This window comes from Caretta caretta, chromosome 10 (genome assembly GCF_965140235.1).
Source record: "Caretta caretta isolate rCarCar2 chromosome 10, rCarCar1.hap1, whole genome shotgun sequence".
NCBI lineage: Eukaryota > Metazoa > Chordata > Testudines > Cheloniidae > Caretta > Caretta caretta.
In genome coordinates, this window is record NC_134215.1 from 63,798,525 (window position 1) to 63,825,475 (window position 26,951).

Genomic DNA, 26,951 nt, shown 5'->3' on the forward strand with positions numbered 1-26,951 from the left:
GGGGTTTGTACACCCCATCACAGGCTGCTTCATCTATGAGTGATAATGGTTATACAGGTCATCCTAAATGAGTGGAAGTAATATCTGCATGCCATGATACATCATCATGCATTCTGTACCAGCATTATGCCAGGTACTACACAGAAAATCCAGTTTAGAACTATTTTAGGGGTGTTTTCTATTTTACTTTGTTGGAACCACTTCTTTCATCCTCCCTAATGTCTTTGTGAGTTCTACTGAGCATGGTTCACGGGGAGAAAAATATTAAGCCTCTAAAATGACCCGTACATAAAGATGTCTCAGCTTTAAAATCTGAACTCTGAGGACCTTCAAGAGCTAGTCAGCACTATGTGTCTGGTTGGGAATCTTCACTTTTCAGTGCTCTGAATCTTCTGTGTCTAGCTTTCAGGATTACAAATGGTCAGAATTTACACACATCACTGACCTAGGACTGAATATTGCCCACCCTATGCCTCAGGCAAGGGTAATTTTTGGGTGTGTGGGAGGGGGCAGGACAGGGGGTCCTAGAGTAGGGTAGAGATGAAAATATTATTGTGCCAGGTTGACTTAAAAAAAAAAAAGACTGAAACGGTGGTGGAGTATGGCATGTAAGAAGTATCCTAAGGGAAACAGATTAGTGGGCAGTGCAGGGAGGTAGTCAAAAGTATAAGATGAATGCAATTTATTACATGATATATATTACATGGATATTACCACCCCATGTGGTATTTATTTATGAGTACATACCTATTACATTCACTTCGAAATGACATATAATAAAATCCTGAAGGTAGGAACCCATGTTCAGTCTCTCTTCAGACTGTTACTGCTAACTTCCATCTGTCACTTGACAGCTTTTTTTGCAGCTTAAGTTCAATTTTAGAATTTTTTTCTCTTTCTTATATCTGATATTTTTAACCTCAGTTATGTAGTTCTCTGTTGTGTTTCATTTCACCTAATGGCCAAAAGCAGACATGCTGATCTTGAATCAAAGATCTAAAGAGATAGTGAGGACTGACCTCTGATTTGTGACATCATCCATTACTCCATTTAAACTTGTATACTCACCACACTTCTGGCTCTATGGACCAAATGAGAAAGAAAACGAAAATGAGAATGTTATCATATGGCCTCTTGAAAAGGTTTCCAGGTAATCATATATCAAAGTCCTAGAGAAACCACGCTGGCGGAATAAACTGAGCTGGTGTTAGATTCAGGCTATGTCTACACTACACAGCTTTTAGCAACACAGCTGTGTCGCTAGAGCCATGCTGCTAAAAGCTATGCAGTGTAGCCACTGCTTGTCGGCCTTCCTGCGGACAAGGAACTTCCAACCCCAAGGAGCGGTGTTAGCGTTGTTGGTAGGAGTGCGCTCCTGCTGACAAAGAGATGTTCACACCGGCGCTTGTCATCAGCAAAACTTTTGTCTTTCGGGTGTATGTTGTGTTTTTTTTTTTTTAACACTTCTGAAAGACAAAAGTTTTGTAATTCAGTTACCAGTGTAGACATAACCTCAGAGTTGTCACATTGCAGTGTCGTTAATGGCTCTGTATTGCTCAAAGAGCTGTTAGAACAAAAGTGAGACTTCAATAATTCTGGTAGGGATTTTGAACTGGAACAAGGGGAGATCCCGCAAGGTGACCTGAAGCTACAGGTTCCATGAAGTCAGGCCCGTCCCAAGGGGGGTGTAGGGCCTGGGACATAGATGCCAAGTTTCTAATCTGCCGGGAGGGGCAGGGGCTCCCCCTAGCTCAGCCTAGGCAGTCACCCCGAATTGTCCTACTCAAATGACGGCTCTGCAAGAAGTAGCATACTTTGGCCATGAAGGTATGTGTAAAATGGCCACAAGCTTTGTGCTGCAGTGATAGGCTTCTCCCCCAACTCGTCAGTTTCCTTCAAAACAATGGATTTTAAAGCAAAGTGAAAATATTAAAGCATCCATGATGGCACACATCAAATTTGTTCCACTTCTGGGGAGATAAGGGATAAAGAGCAAGAAGCAAACTATAATTCATATACTTAATACATTGGTTGATGTGAAGGTTATTCAGCGCTCACATGCAGAAGGCTGCTTACTGTAGGACTTGAGTCAGCTACAGGCAAACAGGATGGCTGTCTCTTCCCGAGAACTGAAAAAGAAAAGACATTTATGAGTGGTTATTGTACACATGTATATACAAAGTGGAAATTACATGCTACTCCATGTCTCATCCTACCTACTGATGGCTTGCTGCTGGCAAAGCAGATGTTGCTCTCAGGCTGTTGCTTGGCTGTTTGTAAATAACTTCTTTCAGCAGCATTCCCATGAGCATATCCCTTCTCTTTTGCAGTGATTTTTTTTTCTTCTCTAGTCCTCTTACTTGCTGTGACCCCAGTTGCTGCTAGACTTCATTAAAACTTTGGAGTGCCTGTCTGTTCTGGCAGGTGTAATTATTTCCGCAGTATTACCACTAATTGCTAATAATTACTATTTCACTCCTTTTGGATTGTCACAGGTTTAATGGTGTGTGTTTGGATGTGGGATACTGTATTCCAGCCTCCCTGCCATGACCTACCCTTCTGTATTGACAAGCGTGGCTAAGAGTTCCAAGAATGGACAGTTTTCATATCGGGAACCAGAAATGCTTATACTGTGAGAGCCACTAGAAAGGAATTAGCTCCAAACAACCAGTATCCTCTGCCAACGTGGGGGCGGGGGGTCAGTCAAACTGAGAGATAGAAAGTCTGGGGTTGGTGGAGGATATATTGCGTGAGGCAAAGGTGAGTTTACTCACAGGAGGAGCTAACAGCTAGCTGACTCCTGGAAATCAGATGTACAGTAGATAGTCAGTGCGTCATTGGGGGATGTTTACTTACCTTTTTTTATGTTGTACAATTATCTTTTATTAGACATTAATCCTGGTAAAGTAGTAAGAATACAATTTAATTTGTAAGACAGAAGGACAAAAGGGGAGAAAGTAGCAAATCTAGAGGGTGAAAGTCTTTGCATTTCATTGTCAAGCCCCTGAGCCAGCCAGTCACCCAGTAATGCACATTTTTAAGAAGGGGCTGGTCTTTTGGTTCAGGCACAAGATTGGAAGTCAGGAGATCTGGGTTCTGTTACTGGCACTTCCACAGACTTCCTATGTAACGTGTCAGATTCCCCATCTGTAAAGTAGGAATACTACTTTCCTATCTTACTCAGTCATTGTGAGGTTTAAATAATTAAAGTCAATAAATGGTTTGAGCTCCTCAGATGGAAGCTGCTGTAGAAGTGTGAAGTTGTTGTTCTGCGCATGGGGTAGGACAATGGGAAGACAATGGTTGAAATCAAATTAAGTATATTCATCACTTTAAAACATCTTAATTATGGGATTTTTTTTTTAAAAATTAATCCTTCCAACCAAGCATCTTAAAACACTTCAAGGCCTGAGAATAACCTTCTGAGATATGTAAGGGGATGTACTATATCGAGAACACTTAGCTGACCACGGAAGTGCAGCCACCTAGGAGGTTGAATGTTGAAGCTCTTTGAGAATGAATACCATTTTTACACAATGCTTTTAATGTCAGCCAATAGCCAATATTGACAGATGAGTTGTAGACTCTTGAACAACAGCTGTATTATGGATTTGCTGAAAGACCCTTGAGTGTGAAGGTGCTACCAAGCAACTTTCCAACATTCTGAGCTTGCTATTTTTATAGTTTTGGAAATAATGGTTCTTGTATTGTTTCCCTAAGCAATATTGTTCTGTATTGGAACGAAGTGTAATAACATCTCTGCTCAATACTGAAGGTGGTAAGGCATGAGTGCCTACAGCATAATTCATGCTATGAGCTCTCTGTCTCTTTATGCTCTTACTGGTCTCAGAGCCAAGTAGAAGCTATTATATCAATTGAGTGACAAAGCACTTGCCTCAACATAGTTGATCTAAAACAGATGTTGCAGCAGAAAGTCCAATGGGGGTGGTAAAGGAAATTAGAGTCTGCATTTAATGTTAATCTACATCATCAGGTACCACAGCTGCTGCTTCCACCCACTTGTATTGTACCTTCTTAAAAATACAGAGCTGTACGAAGCACAGCAGGAGGTGTCCTGGCTAGGGGTAAAAATGTGACTAAAGGATCCTTGCATCCTCGTGATCCACAGTTTCCAGAATGGCCTTTGGTTCCACGGGTAGCCAGCACAAATTAGAGCAGCCTTAACACTACTCTAACTTTAACAGGAGATTGGCAAAGCAGACCCATGATCAGGGGAACATAAATGGCAGATGAAATTTAATGTTGATAAATGCAAAGTAATGCACATTGGAAAGCATAATCCCAACTATACATATAAAATAATGGGGTCTAAATTAGCTGTTACCACTCAAGAAAGAGATCTTGGAGTCATTGTAGATAGTTCTCTGAAAACATCCACTCAATGTGCAGTGGCAGTCAAAAAAGCGAACAGAATGCTAGGCATAATTAAGAAAGGGATAGATAAGAGGACAGGAAATATCATGTTGCCTCTATATAAATCCATGGTATGTCCATATCTTGAATACTGTGTACAGATATGGTTGCCCCATTTCAAAAAAGATATATTGGAATTGGAAAAGGACAACAAAAATGATTAGGGGTATGGAACGGCTTTCGTATGAGGAGAGATTAATAAGACTGGGACTTTTCAGCTTGGAAAAGAGACGGCTAAGGGGAGATATGATTGAGGTCTATAAAATCATGACTGGTATAGAGAAAGTTGATAAGGAACTGTTGTTTACTACTTCTCATAACACAAGAATTAGGGGTCACCAAATGAAACTAATAGGCAGCTGGTTTAAAACAAATAAAAGGAAGTATTTCTTCACACAACTCACAGTCAACCTGTGGCACTCCTTGCCAGAAGTTGTTGTGAAGGCCAAGACCATAACAGGGTTCAAAAAAGAACTAGATAAAATATGGAAGATAGGTCCATCAAAGGCTATTAGCCAGGATGGGCAGCAATGGTGTCCCTAGCCTCTGTTTGCCAGAAGCTGGGAATGAGTGACAGGGGATGGACCCTTGGTCTGACCCAGTAGGGCTATTCATATGTTGTTATGACTTAAAGATCCTTACGGGCAGTTGACGATTGAGGTTTATAATCCTAATGGGAAAAAATGCCTAATTTATATATAATGATATATAATTTATATATTATTTTAGTGACTATCCCCCTGAAATTATCAGTGGCCCCAAATTTGCACCCAGTGAAGTCAACTGGAATTTGTCATTGTTTTGAATGGGATAAGGAGCAGGTCCTTTACTTAATACTTGTTTGAAGAATTTCCAATCCTCTATATATTTAAAGCATGTTTCTTTCTGTCTCTGAAATACTGTTCCTTAACAACAACAAAGCAATTAGCATCACAAGTGTAAAAAAGTCCGGTGGGGCTGTAAATTATTTACCATCTTTCACCAGAATACATTTAGAACATAATATGGCAACAGCAATCAATTTCTTCTTAATGTTATTGAATGGTCAAAATCACAACTGATTCCTTCCTGTCTCTGGCACCCATCACAATCTTTTGATCTATACATTTAACTTTCTCTGTGCCCATTAGTAAGGATGTAATATTTTAGACAATATTATTTTCAGTTTAGTTTCCTTGGCAGATTCAATAGGGACCATCAAAACTTTGTTTGTGGTACAGCAAGACTGATGTAATAATTCCTAAACCATCCTTAATTGAAGGGAGGCCTCATCTAGTCTTATAAGCTAGTGTCAGTAGATGTCAATCAGGGTGGAATTTGACCACATGGAGTATTGTTAATTCATTTGGAGTAAGCCAGAAACTAATTGAAACTTGATAGGCCAAATCCATTCCTGGTGTAATGCCACTGAAATAACAGGGATGAATTTGGCCTGAGAAATTTGACAAACAGGACTCTGCTCTGGATATACAAAATTTGCATGACAGAAGGAGAAAACCATCAAGGAGAGGTATAGGAAATGATTTGTGGGAGCTACAGAGATATTTTTCCCTTACATAAGATAATTGACAGAGGTTGAAGAGACCTTTTACTTTTTTAGAAAAACAAGTGCTCAAAAACATGTCATTTCTAATTTTCTTCAGTGGGACTCTTATAGCATTTGGGCTCTGCATGTGAGTCTCTGTACTCCCGGTGCCTCCATAGACAGGAGACATGTATTTGAGTGAAAGCCACTACATTACATGCAGCAGCCTGCAAAAGTATAGTAAATATCCTTCAAACAAATCCTCATGTGCCCTGACTACAAAGTGAATTGAAAGCAACATACTGTGCTGAAAAGAAACCATATTTCTAGGCAGGATTGTCAACAGATTCCTAGTTTTCCGTTGCAGTCATTCTCACTGAGTCTTCCTATTGTACCCTATGGCCCAACACACTGCAGCTCATCTCCACTGTGCCTAGAGTTGTGACATTTGGGGGGGAAACAAGGCTTCCTTTAAAATAATTGTAGGCACCCTTTCTAGTGGGGTGTCTGAACTTAATTGGGAGTGTTCCAGTTGGGAAGATCCTGGGTGCTGCAATCCAGCTTTAGAGACCACAACTCCCATGATGCCTTGGGGAAACAGTGAGACACTTCCTCTTCCAGAGAGAGCAGGTGGTGGGCTCCATTTCTGGGGAGAGGAGCAAGATTGCTGGTGTGGAGCGCTCTCTGTACTAGGAGCTGCTGCTAAGAGCCTACTGGGGCTTTGCTCAAGCAGGGAGCTTGAGAGGTGGTTGGTGGCTTTCCTGGAGCCAGGGCAGAGACTATTGCTGTGCCTAGAGCTAACTGGGTAGGTCTGCAGTGAAGGAACTGTGAGTAACCCCCACTCTTGTTTGGGAAAGTACTTGCAAGGGAAGGGGCCCAGCAGAGAGACTGAGTCTGTGGAAAGAAAAGGAGTACTTGTGGCACCTTAGAAACTAACAAATTTATTTGAGCATAAGGTTTCGTGAGCTACAGCTCACTGGGGCAGAGTGATCTTCCCATAGAACCAGGACCCACTGCTGACTTTTGGTGGGGCCAGCTCCAATCTTCAGAAGGGCTGTGCAGCTTGTTGCGTTGGCTGGACTGGTGCACAGAACCAACAGAGTGCTGTCTCCAGCTGCAGATCTTCAGGCGCGCCCATGCAGGTCTCTGAAATCCAGAGGAATGTACACCCCGGGGCTGGGTAAATGGTGGCAGTGTAAATGCCAGTTAGATAAGTTTCATTTATTACTGTGTACTGTATTTGTTAATTGGATTTTATTCAACTGCCCCCTGTTTACATTGGTAGTGACATTTAATCTTAGTCTGGTATATCTGGTTTCTTAAATTAAGTAAATGAGTGTTAGCTCTAATGTAAGTATATTGGATGTATATTATTTATAATTGGTATTTTTGAGTTAGAACCATGCCGCAGATGATGATGATGATTTTATTAGAATGGGTTTATTCCTGGAGGCTCTCTAGGCATGCCATTGAGTGTGTACAGGGGCCAGCCAGGTGGAGGCACCACCAATTGTAAATTCCTTTAGGAGTAAAGGGACTGCAGCAGAGGGGTGGATTAAGGATTCCTACCTATCCAACATCATCATTGGGATACTTCAGGAGCTCCTTTAATGTCAACATCATCAGGTGCCCAGGCACACAGGTGAGTGTTACCTGCTCCTGAGTAACCTATGGAGGAAAGGGCGGAGGGGGAGTTTACATAATAATGAAAAAATGGCCAGTTGTGTAGAGTTGGTAAATGTAATAATTTAAAATCCAGTCAATAGAGAAATTAAAAATAGCAAACACTATCTCCTTCTGCTGCACAACAGGACCAGGAAGTAGAGTAGGAGAGTAGATTAAAGCAGGACCCGGGGTTATCTTAAATACCTGAGCCACATTGTTTGTTTATTTTTAAAGAGAAATCCCCACTAAGCTCAGTGGGGATTTCTGCTTTAAAAATCAGTGGCAGAGAAAGACTCCTCCAGAATAAGTTACAAAACTGGAAGATGAGTCCAAACTGGTGAAGATTTGTTGGGATAGATTTTCCCCTCCAGAGGGAGTTGCTCTTCTTGACTGTAAATGAAAGGCAGAGAAAGGCATAAGACATTCCCATGCAGGAGGATTGTTGTTCCTACTGTAAATCTTAATTTACACAAGACTTCCCTAGTATCATTAGGACAAATTCAGAGGCATATTAAGTATTAATCAGTTCTACTTATCTGGTAACATCCAGAGTCTTCATCAGAACTAGAGTGCACTATTTAGGAAAAGGAGGGATTATAGTCTGACTATAATAAAATCTATATGTGTGCTATTCTGAAAGTATTTATTTATTTATAAGCTTTTCTGTAGGGGTTAGCCTGGGCACCTCACATTATTAATGATTTTACCCTTGATAGACCATGTGAGGTGGGGGAAGTATCATTATTCCCATTTTACAGATGGGCAACTAAGGCACAGCAAGGTTAAATGACTTGCCCAGGTTCACACAGGAAGTCTGTGTCAGAGCTGGGAATTGAAACCCACATCGCCTAGTTTAGTGAATAATCACAAGTTCTTCCTTCTCTCTTTGGAAAAAGGATTAAGGATTTTACAAGGAAGGGGAAATTTTTATATGGAATTTAAGTGGTAACAGGATAAATTTCAGAAAACTTAATTAGAACCATTGTTAACAAGTGGATTAGGACATGAAAGTGGATTCTGCCATTTTTGATTAGCCAAACAATTATGATTTTAACAGAACTTTCTGGAAGGAACATGAAGATGAGACTTAAGGAAAAGCTTCCTGAAACTGATTGTCAGATAATGGGGTAGAAGTTCACGGGTGGAAATCTGAGTATTCTTGATTCTAATTACCTGATTGTAGGCCCCAATCAGGTAGCAAGAAGCACAAGTGCGCAGATTTACAACCACAGTTCACCTTCTGGGCCAATAAGGTAGGTGCAGAGTTTGTTGATTCATATGGCCACTGCAAACTGCAAGGCTGGGCTTCAGCCTGGTGGAAAATATATGCTGAAATTCTGAAAACAAAAGGAGTTATTATTAATTCAAGACTTAAACCTGGCATTTTCCCCCTGAGAAATACTGCCCTGCATCTATAGAAGCAGATAATACAGACTGAATCTGCATGATTTTGTCCAAAAGATGACATGTAATTTCCTCAAAATGAGTGAAGGTGACCTAGATTAACCAGACTTTCTGTTATTCAAAATAAATCCACTGATTGACACTTAATTGACCCACCCTGTTTGCTTCTTGCATAGCCACAGTAGAAGCTGGTCAGAATTTTTTTTCCCTGTGGAAAATGTCACCTTTTCATAAAGCAAACCCCTCCCCACCAATTGATTTTTTTTTTTTAAATTTTTTTGGGGGGAGGGTCTAGTGAAAACTAATTGTTTTTCAGCCAAAAACTGAAATTTTGACTAACCTCCCAAAATTCTAAGTTTTTCAACAATAAATTTAAAATTATATAGGAAAGCAGATGCTTTCTGTGGAAATATTATTTAGTTGAAAACCCAATTTTTTTTATCAACTTCTTTTAGCAAATTTTTGACTAGCCCTATTTTGAGCATAGTGTAAGGGCTCAAAAAATCTGTAGGACGTAATCAGTCCGATGCAGCTGGAGACTTCCAAGCTTCTCTGAGTCAAACTTCCTCGGCCAATTCTATTGGTGAGTTCCAGGTTTAGACTGCACACAATCTGGCCCTAAAGTTCTGTCATTCTGGAAAGCTAGAAAAAGGGTGTGGACATACTGTTGTCACTAGAGATTTACCTCAGCTTGGTTATAAATATCACTTGTACAGGGAGTTGAACTGTAGATGATAAGGTGATATCTGGTAGTTGCCTCTATTCTTCATTTGTATGAAGAGCTTCATACCTGTGTATAATTAATAAATTAAACATTCTGAGATGCTTATATATTTGTATGGAGGGGACTTAGATTGAACATAAGAACGGCCATTCTGGGTCAGACCAAAGGTCCATCTAGCCTAGTATCCTGTCTTCTGACAGTGGCCAGTGCCAGGTGCCTCAGAGAGAATGAACAGAACAGGTAATCATCAAGTGATCCATCCCCGTCACCCATTCCCAGCTTCTGGCAAACAGAGGCTAGGGACAGCATCCCTGCCCATCCTGGCTAATAGCCATTGTTGGACCTATCCTCCATTAATTTATCTAGTTCTTTTTTGAACCCTGTTGTAGTCTTGTCCTTCACAACATCCTCTGGCAAGGAGTTCCATAGGCTGACTGTGTGTTGTGTGAAAATGGGGTAATGATTGTTTGGGGTGTTTTGAACTAGGATGTCTATATTGGGCTGATTGCATTGGGTGAATTCAAGGTGTATACTTGATACTCTATACATGGTTGCATAAATCATGTATTTTTAAACAATGATTGAAGCAGAGCAATATAGTGAAAAAATGGTTTCTTAACTGTGCTTTGGCCATTGGTCCTGATGGGTCCCAGTTCATCCTAAGTGAAGCAACTATCTTTTAACATGTTTGCAGATGGCTCAGCAGTGGCTGATGCAGCTGTGCATGTTTGGCACATGGTTTTTAATTTTGTATTTGGTAGCTAGCCAAATTTTTCTTGGACTGGGTGGGAAGGGGAATGATCCATGGTTGTTGCATGTACACATAGAAAAAGCAATTTACTGGCACTGATCCTTTCCTAACCATATAGCATCTTATCCAGGGCCAATTTTTTCACACATTCCCTCAAACCTCTATTGTTAGACAGCCTTAGAAGGTCTATCATCCCCTCTGGTGGCAGTCAGTATTATAATGGGGTAGAAGAATATGCTATCTGGGAATAGGCAGGCATGGTGGTAGGAATGTTCCACAAATCCTCCTCAAGTAATTTGTGCTGCATATGTTTACAACAGCTTGTAGGCGTTTAGCAATTGCCTGGAGGAGTAGAAGGACAAGATAGAGGGATTCTGGTTTTTAATAGTATAACTGAATTTCTGAGATTGTTACAAAGCATTGATTTATTTGCTGGACAGTTCTTTCATAAAACTGCACAAAGTGGCAACAAAGGAAGCATCATGCATACTAAAGGACGTCAGCAGAACAGGATGTAAGTGGTGTTTTTATTTGTGTAGATTATGTTGTTACCTTTGTCTAAAACAATAAATCCTGGGACTGGAGTTTTGGGCTTATAATAATGAACTATTGTGCTCACCAAAGGTCTGAGGACTTGTTCTCTCTCAGAACAGACCTATAGCGTTACCTCTATTGGGCAACGTCACAGTCATGTTTGAACTTTTTTCTATCACCATAGGTAATTCTGGATTAGTTAATCCTCCTTCCAAACACATGCTCCCCGTTTTCTTTGCAACCCCTAAGTATAGAGATTCTTTCATCTTGCAGGATATTCAATCAAAACCTATTCCCCAACATAGACATGTTAAAAAATCCAAAATTGATGACCTTTCCAGCAAATCCTATTTATTTAAGAGCTATCAGAAGAGAACTCCCTCTTGAAGTGGATGTGCCGGCTCTGGGCTGTCACTGTCCCGCTCTGGGCTGTCACTGTCCCACTCTGGGCATAGGGTAGGTAAGATGCTTCTTGGGGGTACCCAGGATTGTGAGGCATCTTGCTACCATCTGCCTTTAGCCTAAGGAATCCTTGTCTGTGCCAACTCCACCAGCCATGGGCAACATAAGCACTCTCCTCTAGGGCTTGCACGCCCCACTGTTTCTCTACAGGATAGCAATAGACACACTCCAACCCTTGAGCCCTCTGAGTGTCATTTTGTTCCACTGAACCCTCATAGTGTTCACAAATTCACTGCTTCCATAAAAACAGTACACCCCAGCTTGCCAGTTCCACCTCAGATCACTGTTGTGCTTAGTACACAGCACTTAGATATGTTTATAGTGACATCAGGTATAAGTGTATTTAACAAAGCATAGAGATTCAAGTAATAGCAAGTAGAAGCATTGGAAACAAAAAGTTACATATAAAATAAAATCATAACATTCATTCTAGAGCCTAGACTTACTTAAGAGGATACTCTCATGTTTTGTAGAGTAATGCTCACCCCAAATCCTTGCAACTTGTTACAGCCACACGTGGCTGTGGTCCTCCTTCCCTGAGATGAGTACTTTGTGAGCTAGCTTCCCAAGTGAAGGATTCCAGGTGTTTCCTTGCACCCTCAAGATATACTGTAACAATCCTTTGTCTTTAGTCAGAAACAGGACACCTCCTGCTGATTGTTTCATCTTGTGAATTTCCTTTCTTGTAGATTTTGCAATCTCTTCTTTCTCCTGTGGCTGTATATGCAAATAGGCCCATCTTGTGAGGCATACGGCATGCCAGTGACCGGACAGGAAGATAGGTGACGGCTACTTCCTGCCGGAAAGGAACGTTTCCAAGGAATGTCCCCTCTTGGTGACCTACCTTAACTTTAAGACTTTAAGAACATAACTTTTGGTATAGATATGTAACTCTAAATATCATTTGTACATATGTTTCCCAATGGTTATGTTGACCAGTGGACCACTGGCTCTTTGGTAGAGACCTCACATGCCACCCTTTGGTGAACTGTTATAGATTTCAGAGTAGCAGCCATGTTAGTCTGTATTCGCAAAAAGAAAAGGAGTACTAGTGGCACCTTGGAGACTAACCAATTTATTTGAGCATAAGCTTTCGTGAGCTCCAGTTCAAGTGAGCTGGAGCTCACGAAAGCTTATGCTCAAATAAATTGGTTAGCCTCTAAGGTGCCACTAGTACTTCTTTTCTTTTTGTTATTCATAGAGGGATCCCCTGGGTCAGATTAAAAAACATATGTACCTCCTGTGCCCTCTGACAGTTGCCACTAAAAGGTCCCTGGGTCACAGCAGGGGCAATCTGGGGAAAGGGAGGGGAGGGAGGGCACTCTGTGGGCCAGCAGTGGCCATTGTACAATTTAGAGCATGTTTACATAGTGGTTTAATCCAAAGCTTTTTGATGCAAATCAGGTAATTTCCACCAACTGTTTTCAATTCACATCATGTAAACACAGGGCAGTAGTCTGCTGTGAACTGAGGACAGAGTCTCTTGGCAGGTATTCCATGGTACTTGGCTTCACTGCTGGGCAACATGCATCCTGGGATTGTTAAAGGCACCTGTCAAAATCAGTTAGTCTAGAATCACAAAGCTAGGTTCATGTCCCACCCCTGTCCCACCTATCCACCTGGGCTGGAGTTTGCTTGGAGGAAGGAATCTACCCTTTATGTGTAAACTATATTTGAAAGCTAAGCATCATTATTATTTATTGCTTCCCTCTTGTGCATGGGCTAACAGGCTCTCCATGTTTGGAGACACCAGATCTTTTCCATCCCAATTCTCTGCTGAAAAAAATCCTCTATTGAGATTCATTCCACTCTTACTCCTCAGTTTCTTCATCTCTCTGATATTAATTTAAAAAAACTTGAAAATTATCTTTTAAAATTCATTCCATCTGTGCAGTCTCTTCTCTTTCAGGCTCTCTACTGCTTGAGCCCTAGGTCACAGAGCACACACAGACAATATGCATGTTCATAATGAGGTAATAAATAATGCAGTGGTCTCATTCCGATCTCATCCTTTCAGCATAGCTGTGGATTCTCATGCTCTGAGCAGTTTGAATTTCTCAGCATTGCTTCTTTATAAGATCTAGTGGGCGACACAGACTAGAGCTTGTGATTTTGGGTAGATATTTTGTTGTCTTGTTATCAAGAACTTAACAGAGGAGTGGCATTGAGCTCATAATCAGGTAGGGGCTTGTGCACGGAGCGTCCTGATGCAGCTAGGCTCATGCTGCACTCCACTCTGACCTTTGGAGGGTTGTGCCCTGAGAGACACAGAGTGGTTGTGTGGTGGTGGTGAGTATTGGTACTGGATTCTGTTCGGCTGATTAGATTAAAAGAGGCAAAAGAAGACCCTCTGAATATTTGAACATGGAAGCAAGTGCCCCCCCTATTCATAGGTTCGAGATGGTCAGCCTGATGCACAATCAAAACATTTTCAAAGGCTAAAAAGGTTGAGTCATCTGCATAAAATCGTCTGTTGGTTTTGACAACAGATTGTACCATGATTGCTCCTTAAATTTAACTCAAATTTAAACTTGATGTTTTATTTTTATTTCTTTATTGCTGTGCATTTTGTTGGAAAGTTCTGTAGATTGGCTGCATGCGGATACTTCCCTTGATTTGTCAGTCTGGACACATGTTGTTAAATAAAACTCGTTAATGGTCACTAATCTCCTGTCACCACAAGCTAGATGACCCCCTCCCAGGGACACACTTGTTGCAGGGGGCCAGAGGGTCAGGAATCTCTGTGTGATATGAATCTTGTGGGGCTCTCTGTGCAGCAGCCCACAACTAAGGAGCGGGGCTTGGAGGGTTCTTAATCCTGCACATCCTGTGGCTTCCCAGGGAAGAAACCTGCTCCACCAAACGTAAGAGGCCTGGAAACCCCCCAAATGGCTCTTCTGCCTTCGGATGTCCTGTGGCAGCATGATTCCTGCGAGATTCCCATTGGCTGGCTCCCCAGTAACAGGTGTGGAGGTAACTGAGAGGAGGCAAAAGGGGGTAGTGTTACAAAATGTACCAGGTCCCCTCCTCTTTCCCCTCCTACCCCATGTCCTGTCCCAAACCCCTATGGAGCACTAACTCTAGAAAAGAAGTATATGAGGACTCCAGGAAGGATAGAAACACGATGCAGTGGCAGCAATAGAATAGTTAATAAAATAACACAGAGCCCACACCAAAGTGTATTTTCTCTGCATTTGTAAGGTAGGTGTTATCTAGCTTTCACAAGTTTTACCTCAGTAATTCAAACCTTGATACTGCCAACTCAAGAAGAGGCATTGCCAGTTTGTTTTGGTCCTTTTTTCACTCTCACACATCTGTATGCTAATCCTAATTGGTAAGGGTGGTAAGCTTGTTCAGACTAGTGATATGGAGCAATGATAATGCAGCAAAGAAAAGTTGCTTATTACTTGAAATGATTTATTTTTAAGCAAACAACTCTAAAGGCTTGTTAATCAAAAATGCACATGCTACTGCAGCCAATGGGAAACCTCTCTCCTCCTACATACTTCTGTATTAAAAAATAGTATGTTATCCCATTATCATTTGACTCAGTTACCCAAGGAATAGACCCAATTGTTTAGAGGACATGTTGCTGTTTGGATTTGCAACTCCTTAGCAAACAGTAGCAAGCTGTCATTTCACAGGCATTTGGCAAAGAATTCTGCCACTTCACACGTTACAGTCTACTAGGCTTGAAAATGTGATGTCTTTTTTGGTAAACTGCCCAGCCTGTAAATTATTATTATATAACATAAATAGCATGACATAACAAAAGGGCAAATGATGCTGTATTTTTTTCTTATTAAAACATGATTTCAGGTTACAATGTATCATTGCTGAAAAAGGAAACTTTATTTTCTATCTGGAAGTTCAGATAGGTAGGTGCTTAATTGTTTATATTATAGCAGCACTGATAGATGCTAGCTGAGATTGGAGCCCCATTGCCCATGGCATTGCACAATCGCATAGTAAGTAACAGTCTCTGCCCCAAAGAGGTTCCAATCTAAATAGACCAACAACAAAAAATGTAAGAGAAGGGAATTATTATCATTCTCATTTTACAGATGGGGAATCAGGCACAGAGAGATTACGTGATTTGTTCAAGGTCATGCAGAACAGCTGGGCAGAACCAGGAATTGAACCCAGGTCCCCTGGAACTATAAGATCCTCCTTCCACCTGAAGTGCAAACTCAGACCTGGGCTACACCTAAAACTTAAATCAACCATCTGTATTGCTCAGGACTGTGAAAAATTTCACACCCTGTGCAATGTAGTTAGGTGGACATAATCCCCACTGTAGACACAGCATTCTTCCATCGACTTAGTTACTGCCTTTTGAGGAGGTGGATTTACTATGTTGATGGAAAAACTCCTTCTGTCACTGTAGTAAGTGTCTGCAATACAGTGGCATAGCTGCAGAGCCTTTGATGGGGAGAAGATCGTGGCCAGGCACATCACTTGCAATGGCAGAATGAGATGTAGACTATGGAATGAGTCTGGAGCCCTTTTTATCAATCTGTGAATCCTGTCCTAACCTGAAGAGATGGAAGTAGAAAGCTGGACAGACGTCATCACACCTGTAAGACTTTCCTATTCAAGGGGTTAAATATTGAGGCTTTAGGGAGGGTATTCATAGTTTAGCCAAATCAGTTAATCCATCCCTTTATTTAGATTCCCCATTGTTCATACAGCATATAAGTGTCCCATATTCCTGCTATCTGAGTTATTAGGGAATAGTTCGTTGCATTTTAGGCATAATCATTATTGTGTCTGATAAAACATTTAATCTGAGTTCGTTTGAATTTATTATTGTATGATGAAAGACTAGTTTTGTGGCATAATTCCCAGATTAGACAGCTCTTCGTAATGGAATCCCTTTGTATATGTGAGTGACACTAACATATTTGCTGTGTTCGTGTAAATATTCATAGAGAGATTTTCTATTTACATCATTATGCAGTATGTACACAATATATTGTATTTTTGCAAAGACATCTTTGGAGTAAACAGACTGAATACTCAAAGTTGTTAGTGCTAGGGAATGGGAAATGGCAAACTTCCACACTCTTTGGTTTAAAAGAGCTTTGCTGGAAAAAGCTCTCTGTTTTAGATGTGTTTCAGAGTAACAGCCGTGTTAATCTGTATTCGCAAAAAGAAAAGGAGTACTTGTGGCACCTTAGAGACTAACCAATTTATTTGATCATGAGCTTTCGTGAGCTACAGCTCACTTCATCGGATGCATACCGTGGAAACTGCAGCAGACATTATATACACACAGAGATCATGAAACAATACCTCCTCCCACCCCACTGTCCTGCTGGTAATAGCTTATCTGGATGTTTTACAGCTTCCTGTTAAAGTGTATATAATAATTTAATTAAGTGACAAACTGCCAGTGTGAGACAAAAAGTTTAGTTTTGTTTAAGAAAGAGAAGTACTTTACTAGTGTAATTGGAAGAAATAGATTAGGCTATGTCTACGCTACAGCCTATGTTGGCAACACTTATGTCACTTGGGGGTGAATATTGCAACCTCCTGAGCGACTTAAGTTACCCAGATGTAAGCGCTTGTGTGCACAGTGCTATGTCAGCAGGAGAGCTTCTCCCACAGACCTAGCTTCTACCGTTCACGGAGGTGGGTTTTTTGTTTTTGTTTTATGCCGATGGGAGAGCTCTCCCATAGACAGACCCATAGAATAAACACAAATACTGAGTAGTTGAATTGTACAGCTAGTGGGTTGAAAGCATAGCTGAACAAAATCCCTTCTCATGGGTGTAGAGTGTTTTTGTGGAATAGAATTGCTTTAGGTTGAAACACAGATGAGATCCAGGCCATTCAGTTAGTCTCCAGATTCTGTCCCCAACTTTAGAGTGATTAGTGATACCAGGTTGGGACCATTATTGAGATTCTCAGATCAAAAAGTCGAGATTAAAACCTTTCCCGAGGTGAAGATGGGGAGTTTGAAATACCTTGAATCTCTGAAACCAAAGATTTTAATCTCAGCAGGATTAGACTCAGTTTTTCATCCTTCTGAGGTAACTGAAGGCCATACATTTTACTGTGGAAAAGAGCTGGTCAGAATATTTTTTTTCCCTATGGAAAAATTGAAAACTGAATATTTCAATTTGGAAATGCTACTGTGATGTTTTATAAGAATTGTAGTTCAGTGGCCTCATTCTATCATTCTCGTTTATAGGCTGAGCTCCCTGGTCTAACTACATATCCATGATGCACTCCAGTCTCTCCTCTGAGTGAGGGGAAGGACATGGGTGTCCGGTGGCTAAATTTCTCCATGGGAGATGAAGTTCTGCCTGAGAGCCTAATTCATAGGAAAAAAATAGGGAAATGAGGCAAGTGAACTACAGCTCACATAATGCACTGCAGCAGCATATCCAAATAGCAATATTTCCATTTTTGGCCAAAATATTATTTGTTTTGTCTGAAAATCAAAACATTTTCTGTTTTGGGGTGTTGGATTTTTGACAGAAAATTTTTTTGTGGAAAGCAGACCCTTTTGTGCAAAATACATTTGTTTGAGAACACATTTTTTGTGTGTGGAAAAAACAGTATTGGAGAAAAAAAAGTCAGCAAGCCCTACTGAGCAAACATCTTTCAAACAAGCCTTTCAAAGGGATCTCACTAAAATGGATGACTGAATGACCTTAACTATGCACAAAAAAAGATGGGGTCTAAATTAGCTGTTACCACTCAAGAAAGAGATCTTGGAGTCGTCATGGATGGTTCTTTTAAAACATCCACTCAATGTGCAGCAGTAGTGTTTGAAAAACAAAAAACTAACTATGTTAGGAATGATTAGAAAGGGATAGATAATAAAAGAGAAAATATCATAATGCCACTATCTAAATCCACGGTAGGTCTACACTGTGAACAAGTACACAAGTACTTCTTTTCTTTTTGCGAATACAGACTAACACAGCTGCTACTCTGAATACTGTGTCCAGTTTCGGTTGCCCCATTTAAAAAAAGAAAAAGATATTAGAACTGGAAAAGGTGCAGAGAAGAGTAACAAAAAAGATTAGGGGTCTGAAACAGCTTCTGTATGAGAGAAGATTAAATAGACTGGGCCTGGTCATCTTAGAAAATAGATAACTAAAGGGGGATTGGATAGAGGTCATGAATCATGAATGGTGTGGAGAAAGTGAATAGGGAAGTCTTATTTATCCTTTCACGCAACAAAAGAACTAGGGGTCGCCCAATGAAATTAATAGCAGCAGGATTAAAACCAAGTACTACTTCATGCAACACGCAGTCAACCTATGGAAGTTGTCGTTCTGGGATGTTGTGAAGGCCAAAAGTATTAGATAAGTTCATGGAAAATAGTCCAACTGCCAGAAGCTGGCACTGGACAATGGGGATGGATCACTCGAAATTGCCCTGTTCTGGTCATTTCCTCTGATGCATCTGGCACTGGCCACTGTTTGCGACAGGATACTGGGCTAGATGAACCATTGGTCTGATCCAACATGTCTGTTCTTGTTTTTATGCCTACTCTGTGCCTGTTCAGTCAGTTGTATAATCTCCTGTGCCTCACCCTTTTGAACACACAAACATTTAAAAAATAAAAATGGAAGTGTTTTTTAGATGTTAAACATCCCAAGGCACATTTAATCCAGTGACAAGAAAACATACTCCATTAAGACTTCCTTTGACTTCAGTGGAAGTCTTGATTGAGTAAGGGTGTCAGGATTAGATCTAGTGAATGAGGTAATCTATTTTATTGAATTAAATTCTGTTGGTGAGAGACACAAGCTTTTGGGCCACACACACACACAGCTCTTCTTCAGGTCTGGGAAAGGTACTCCCAAGGTCACAGCAAAATTAAAGGTGGAACAGATAGTTTAGTACAAATAGTTAGCACATATTATATGGGACCATTCAAGATAAGTGGCCTGTTAACACCTCTGCAATCATAGGACAAAAAGAGGTGGTTTGGGTTACAAATTGTGATAATAAGCTATAAATCTAGTGTCTCTGTTCAGTCCATGATTTTTAGTGTCTAGCAGATAAATGAATTTAAGCTCCCAGGCTCATCTTTTGAAAGTGTTGTGCAGTTTTCCTTTGAGGATAAGGACTGGAGGTCAAATATTGAGTGATCGCTTTGTGTAGTGTTCACTCACAGGTGAAAGGGTGTTTTTGTCTTTTATCATTTTCCTGTGTGAGTGTAGTGATTGTTTGGTTTCACCTACATAGTAGTTGTTGGGGCATTTAATGCACTGGATGAGTTATACCACATGTTGTGATGATCATGTGTATGATCTATGAATCTTGGAAGATGTGTCGGGGGGGGGGGTGTTGATCATCGTAGTAGAAATGTCTGCACATTTTGCAACTGTTGTTCTGGCAGGGTTTGTTGCTCCTTTGATCAAATTTTGGTTTGTCCTGGTCTGTGGGAAGCTTACATCTGATTATCAGCTTGGAGAGGTTGTCTGAAGGCCAGAAGTGGGGGTTCAGGAAAGATTTATTTCAGGGTGGGGTCCCCATTGAGTATGGGTGTTGGGGAGGTTTATTTCTGTATTGAAGCAGGTTCTCTTAGGGTATCTATGTTGCTCATTCCGTGACGCGATCTACTTCTCTGGTGGAGTACTGCCCTTGTTTGGTGAAGGCAGTTCTAAGTGTGTGAAGATGTATATCCCAATATCCCAGACTTTCTTCTCAGAGCATAGTCCGTGGTAGCTGAGGGTCTGTCTATACTAAAGGTTATGTTGGTATAACTTACGTCACTCAGGGGTGTGAGTAAGCCATCCCCCTGAGCGACATAAGTTACACTGTCCTAAGCGCCACTGTGGACATAGCTACTGTGTCTCTGGGACGTGCATTTATTTTGCCAACAGCAGAACTCTCTCCCGTTGGCAGAGAGTGTCTTCGCCAGACGCACTACAGCGGCACAGCTGTAGCGCTTCTAGTGTAGACTAGCCGTTAGTGCCTGGCGGTAGATAACAGACTTCTTGGGAGTGTTTGGGGTAGTTCCTGGAGTTAGGAAAGTAGGCGAGGTGATCTCTTACAGACAACTATATACAAGAAATCCACAGATGTGTTAACAGGACACTCTACCTTGAATGGTCCCTTACAATATATGCTAACTACACATATTAGCCCTGGTCTACACTAGGACTTTAGGTCGAATTTAGCAGCGTTAAATCGATTTAAACCTGCACCCGTCCACACAATGAAGCCCTTTATTTCGACTTAAAGGCTCTTAAAATCGATTTCCTTACTCCTCCCCTGACAAGTGGATTAGCGCTTAAATCGACGTTGCCGGCTCGAATTTGGGGTACTGTGGACACAATTAGATGGTATTGGCCTCCGGGAGCTATCCCAGAGTGCTCCATTCTGACCGCTCTGGACAGCGCTCTCAACTCAGATGCACTGGCCAGGTAGACAGGAAAAGAACCGCGAACTTTTGAATCTCATTTCCTGTTTGGCCAGCGTGGCAAGCTGCAGGTGACCATGCAGAGCTCATCAGCACAGGTGACCATGATGGAGTCCCAGAATCGCAAAAGAGCTCCAGCATGGACCGAACGGGAGATACGGGATCTGATCGCTGTTTGGGGAGAGGAATCCGTGCTATCAGAACTCCGTTCCAGTTTTCGAAATGCCAAAACCTTTCTGAAAATCTCCCAGGGCATGAAGGACAGAGGCCATAACAGGGACCCGAAGCAGTGCCGCGTGAAACTGAAGGAGCTGAGGCAAGCCTACCAGAAAACCAGAGAGGCGAACAGCCGCTCTGGGTCAGAGCCCCAAACATGCCGCTTCTATGATGAGCTGCATGCCATTTTAGGGGGTTCAGCCACAACTACCACAGCCGTGTTGTTTGACTCCTTCAATGGAGATGGAGGCAATACGGAAGTAGGTTTTGGGGACGAAGAAGATGATGATGAGGAGGTTGTAGATAGCTCACAGCAAGCAAGCGGAGAAACCGGTTTTCCCGACAGCCAGGAACTGTTTCTCACCCTAGACCTGGAGCCAGTACCCCCCGAACCCACCCAAGGCTGCCTCCTGGACTCAGCAGGCGGAGAAGGGACCTCTGGTGAGTGTACCTTTTAAAATGCTATACATGGTTTAAAAGCAAGCATGTGAAAGGATTACTTTGCCCTGGCATTTGCGGTTCTGCCTTTGCAAAAGGTTTCTGGGGAGGGCAGCCTTATTTCGTCCTTCATGGTAGGACACTTTACCACTCCAGGCCAGCAACACGTACTGGGGAATCACTGTAGAACAAAGCATTGCAGTGTATGTTTGCTGGCATTCAACCAAAATCCGTTCACGCAGTGGGAGGAGGCAAAATGCGACCTTGTAACGAAAGCACATGTGCTATGTATGTAATGTTAACAGCAAGGTTTACCCTGAAAGAGTGTAGCGACTGTTTTATAAAATGTGTCTTTTTAAATACCGCTGTCCCTTTTTTTTTCTCCACCAGCTGCATGTGTTTCAATGATCACAGGATCTTCTCCTTCCCAGAGGCTAGTGAAGCTTAGAAAGAAAAAAAAACGCACTTGCGATGAAATGTTCTCCGAGCTCATGCTGTCCTCCCACACTGACAGAGCACAGACGAATGCGTGGAGGCAAATAATGTCAGAGTGCAGGAAAGCACAAAATGACCGGGAGGAGAGGTGGAGGGCTGAAGAGAGTAAGTGGCGGGCTGAAGACAGGGCTGAAGCTCAAAGGTGGCGGCAGCGTGATGAGAGGAGGCAGGATTCAATGCTGAGGCTGCTGCAGGACCAAACCAGTATGCTCCAGTGTATGGTTGAGCTGCAGCAAAGGCAGCTGGAGCACAGACTGCCACTGCAGCCCCTCTGTAACCAACCGCCCTCCTCCCCAAGTTCCATAGCCTCCACACCCAGACGCCCAAGAACGCGGTGGGGGGGCCTCCGGCCAACCAGCCACTCCACCACAGAGGATTGCCCAAAAAAAAGAAGGCTATCATTCAATAAATTTTAAAGTTGTAAACTTTTAAAGTGCTGTGCGGCATTTTCCTTCCCTCCTCCACCACCCCTCCTGGGATACCTTGGTAGTCATCCCCCTATTTGTGTGATGAATGAATAACGAATGCATGAATGTGAAGCAACAATGACTTTATTGGCTCGGCAAGCAATGATTAAAGGGAGGAGGGGAGGGTGGTTAGCTTACAGGGAAGTAGAGTGAACCAAGGGGCGGGGGGGTTCATCAAGGAGAAACAAACAGAACTTTCACACCGTAGCCTGGCCAGTCATGAAACTGTTTTTCAAAGCTTCTCTGATGCGTACCGCGCCCTCCTGTGCTCTTCTAACCGCCCTGGTGTCTGGCTGCGCGTAACCAGCAGCCAGGCGATTTGCCTCAACCTCCCACCCCGCCATAAACGTCTCCCCCTTACTCTCACAGATATTGTGGCGCACACAGCAAGCAGTAATAACAGTGGGAATATTGGTTTCGCTGAGGTCTAAGCGAGTCAGTAAACTGCGCCAGCGCGCCTTTAAACGTCCAAATGCACATTCTACCACCATTCTGCACTTGCTCAGCCTGTAGTTGAACAGCTCCTGACCACTGTCCAGGCTGCCTGTGTATGGCTTCATGAGCCATGGCATTAAGGGGTAGGCTGGGTCCCCAAGGATACATATAGGCATTTCAACATCCCCAACAGTTATTTTCTGGTCTGGGAATAAAGTCCCTTCCTGCAGCTTTTGAAACAGACCAGAGTTCCTGAAGATGCGAGCATCATGCACCTTTCCCGGCCATCCCACGTTGATGTTGGTGAAACGTCCCTTGTGATCCACCAGAGCTTGCAGCACTATCGAAAAGTACCCCTTGCGGTTTATGTACTCGGCGGCTTGGTGCTCCGGTGCCAAGATAGGGATATGGGTTCCGTCTATAGCCCCACCACAGTTAGGGAATCCCATTGCAGCAAAGCCATCCACTATGACCTGCACATTTCCCAGGGTCACTACCCTTGATATCAGCAGATCTTTGATTGCATGGGCTACTTGCATCACAGCAGCCCCCACAGTAGATTTGCCCACTCCAAATTGATTCCCAACTGACCGGTAGCTGTCTGGCGTTGCAAGCTTCCACAGGGCTATCGCCACTCGCTTCTCAACTGTGAGGGCTGCTCTCATCTTGGTATTCATGCGCTTCAGGGCAGGGGAAAGCAAGTCACAAAGTTCCATGAAAGTGCCCTTACGCATGCGAAAGTTTCGTAGCCACTGGGAATCGTCCCAGACCTGCAACACTATGCGGTCCCACCAGTCTGTGCTTGTTTCCCGAGCCCAGAATCGGCGTTCCACAGCATGAACCTGCCCCATTAGCACCATGATGCATGCATTGTCAGGGCCCATGCTTTCAGAGAAATCTGTGTCCATGTCCTGATCACTCACGGGACCGCGCTGACGTCGCCTCCTCGCCCGGTATCGCGTTGCCATGTTCTGGTGCTGTATATACTGCTGAATAATGCGTGTGGTGGTTAATGTGCTCCTAATTGCCAAAGTGAGCTGAGCGGGCTCCATGCTTGCCGTGGTATGGCGTCCGCACAGAAAAAAGGCGCGGAACGATTGTCTGCCGTTGCTCTGACGGAGGGAGGGGCGACTGACGACACGGCTTACAGGGTTGGCTTCAGGGAGCTAAAATCAACAAAGGGGGTGCCTGTACATCAAGGAGTATTTCAGGCAGGACTGCACGGAGGGTTCCAATAAGAAATGGTGCACCTAAGTTATCGTTGTTATTGGAACAAGGAGGTTAGCCTGGCCTCTGATTGATACATGGCTAGATTTACCTCGCTGCACCTTCTCTGTGAGTGACTGCAGTGTGACCTAGAGGAATGAGTCCCCTAGACAGGGGAGGAGGCAAATGAGTACAAAACAAATCTGGTCTATTTCTTGTTTTGACCCACTCCATCTGTCTTTTACATCTTTGGCTGGCAGCAGACGGACTGCATGCCATCCACATCTCATGGCTGCTCGGCAGAAGATGGTACAGTACGACTGCTAGCCATCCCCATCTCTTGCCTGCCTGGCAGAAGATGGTGCAATACGACTGCTAGCAATCCTCATCTCTTGCCTGCCTGGCAGAAGATGGTACAGTACGACTGCTAGCAGTCCGTATCGCCTGCCCGCTCACCATAAGACGGTTCAATAGGACTGACTGCAGGACTAAAGAGAATGACCTGGTCATGTCACTCCAAATTTAGTCCCTGCGCCCATGCCTGCCCAGGCGCTCCCAGCCGACGCGGCCAGGAGCACCTCGGACACGATGAGGACGACTACCAATCGTATTGCACCGTCTGCTGCCAGAAGGCAAGGGGTTGCTGCTACTGTGCAGCAAAGCCGTACCGCGTCTGCCAGCACCCAGGAGACATAGGGTGACGGTTACCTGAGCTGGCTCCATGCTTGCTGTGGTATGGCGTCTGCACAGGTAACTCAGGAAAAAAGGCGCGAAATGATTGTCTGCCCTTGCTTTCACGGAGGGAGGGAGGGAACGGGGGCCTGACGACACGTACCCAGAACCACCCGCGACAATGTTTTAGCCCCATCAGAGTGCTCCATTGTGACTGCTCTGGACAGCACTCTCAGATGCCCGATTGTTTGCCATTGCTCTGACGCTGGGAGGGGCGCTTACAGGGTTGGCTTCAGAGAGCTAAAATCAACAAAGGGGGTGGCTTTACATCAAGGAGTATTTCAGGCAGGACTTCACGGAGGGTTCCAATAAGAAATGGTGCACCTAAGTTATTGTCCTTATTGGAGCAAGAAGGTTAGCCTGGCCTCTGATTGATACATGGCTAGATTTACCTCGCTGCACCTTCTCTGTAAGTGACTGCAGTGTGATCTAGAAGAATGAGTCCCCTAGACAGGGGAGGGGGGGAAGCAAATGAGTACAAAACAAATCTGGTCTATTTCTTGTTTTGATCCACTCCATCTATCTTTTACATCTTTGGCTGGCAGCAGACGGTGCAGAAGGACTGCATGCCATCCACATCTCATGGCTGCTCGGCAGAAGATGGTACAGTACGACTGCAAGCAGTCCGTATCGCCTGCCCGCTCACCATAAGACGGTTCAATAGGACTGACTGCAGGACTAAAGAGAATGACCTGGTCAAGTCACTCCAAATTTAGTCCCTGTGCCCATGTCTGCCCAGGCGCTCCTGATCGACCTCACAGAGGCGACCAGGAGCACCTCAGACATGACGATGACGGCTACCAGTCGTACTGTACCGTCTGCTGCCACAAGGCAAGGGGTTGCTGCTACTGTGTAGCAATGCCGTACCGCGTCTGCCAGCACCCAGGAGACATAGGGTGACGGTTACCTGAGCGGGCTCCATGCTTGCCATGGTATGGCGTCTGCACAGGTAACTCAGGAAAAAAGGCGCGAAATGATTGTCTGCCCTTGCTTTCACAGGGGGAGGGAGGGAACGGGGGGCTGACGATATGTACCCAGAACCACCCGCGACAATGTTTTAGCCCCATCAGGCATTGGGATCTCAACCCAGAATTCCAATGGGCAGCGGAGACTGCGGGAACTGTGGGATAGCTACCCACAGTGCAACGCTCCGGAAGTCGACGCTTGCCTCGGTACTGTGGAAGCGCTCCGCCGAGTTAATGCACTTAATGCACTTAGAGCATTTTCTGTGGGGACACACACACTCGAATTTATAAAACCGATTTCTAAAAAACCGACTTCTATAAATTCGACCTTATTCCGTAGTGTAGACATACCCTTAGTGTATGTGCGAACTACAGTATGCCAACAATCTGTTCCATCTTGCATTTTGCAGATGCTGGGAGTATGTGAAGGAAGAGCTCTGTGTGGCTCAAAAGTTTGTCACTCACCAACAAAAGTTGGTCCAGTAACAGCTACTAACTCATCCACCATGTCTCTCTAATAACCTGGGACTGACATGGCTATACTACCCTGCATGCAAAGGATAAGGGACAGTTTTTTGAAAGAGGGAGAACAATAGACAGTCCTGCTTAATCCATAAATAGATATAATAATACAATGTTCTGGCTCTCCCACACAATGTTCTGCTGTTGACTTACTTGATCCACTTGTTTTCTTAATTACATTTGTGTGATTTATTTTTCAGAAAGGTTATGTGAGTACAGTAAATCAGTGCAGGTTAACTTTTTAATATGAAAGCCATTCTACATTTTTTGACATCTCTCTGTATCTTGTTTCAATTATAATGTCTCTTGCTGTGCTAAACATACATTTGGTAGGTGTGCTTGTTGGCAGAAAATGTAGAACTCAGAGGTCAAACTGCAAAAGAACTGGCCAATGTGCTGGCATCTTTGCTCTTTAATAATCAGATGGGATGTTTGTGATGTCTTGAAGTGCTTCTTCTAGGGAGCAGTGTACCATTGCAGCAGCTAATTGCCTGTTAGCTTGTTGAATCAATGTGAAAGAGAGAGGTGAAGGATTTTTCAGTGGCTGTTTCTTTTTTTTCTCTCCCAATACAGCTTTATTTTAGC

At 43.2% G+C, this 26,951-nt stretch overlaps 1 long non-coding RNA gene across 1 annotated transcript in view; it reads left to right on the plus strand.

The window, feature by feature from the left end:
• Positions 1-7,493: 7,493 nt before the first annotated feature.
• LOC142073494 (uncharacterized) overlaps positions 7,494-26,951 on the plus strand; it is a 167,806-nt gene continuing 148,348 nt past the window's right edge. Inside the window, exon 1 of the long non-coding RNA XR_012670380.1 lies at positions 7,494-7,601. This is a non-coding gene — a long non-coding RNA (uncharacterized LOC142073494). The remainder of the gene's footprint in view (positions 7,602-26,951) is intronic.